General features: G+C 45.4%; 1 protein-coding gene across 1 annotated transcript in view; it reads left to right on the forward strand.

Moving 5' to 3' along the window:
• The window catches only part of ppm1e (protein phosphatase, Mg2+/Mn2+ dependent, 1E), a 50,955-nt gene extending 50,574 nt beyond the window's left edge, over positions 1 to 381 (forward strand). Inside the window, exon 8 of the mRNA XM_080847948.1 lies at positions 1 to 381. This exon is cut by the window's left edge and continues 925 nt beyond it. The gene's annotated coding sequence lies outside the window, so the exon portion shown is untranslated.
• The last annotated feature ends 214 nt before the right edge of the window (positions 382 to 595 follow it).

Genomic DNA, 595 nt, shown 5'->3' on the forward strand with positions numbered 1-595 from the left:
GGGGTGAGGACGCTCCTTACTGCCCCTATACAGCCTGTAACCATTACGTCATCCCTCACACGCGCACACACACATTTACATAAACATATATTCATATAGATATACAGACACACACACACACATATATACCTACACATATTTTCATATAGATACTGTATACATACACACACACACATATACCTACACACACATTCATGTAGATACTGTATACATACACACACACACATATGTAAACATACACACATATTCATATACACACACACACTTGCGTATACATACACACATATTCATATTGATACACACACACACACACATGTACACACGTGGGAAGACACGCACTCATGCACACACACACACACACACACACACAGATGCACCCGTGCACGTGTTCAGATGTGTGAGTTCATACGGTCACAGCTGCCATCTTGGAGCCCATCCTCGTTCTGGTCAGTCCGTTCGTTAGCGTTACTGCCCATCACCTTAAAGCGGCCTCCTGCAGTTACCATGGCAACCGGCTGAGTGACAGGCCAGACTCTGCCAGAGAGGTGACTTGCGTTAGGTTTCTCTGCCGAAAGAAGGCTGTGTGTGTGTGTGT

Source organism: Sprattus sprattus (assembly GCF_963457725.1).
Source record: "Sprattus sprattus genome assembly, chromosome: 1".
Taxonomy (NCBI): domain Eukaryota; kingdom Metazoa; phylum Chordata; class Actinopteri; order Clupeiformes; family Clupeidae; genus Sprattus; species Sprattus sprattus.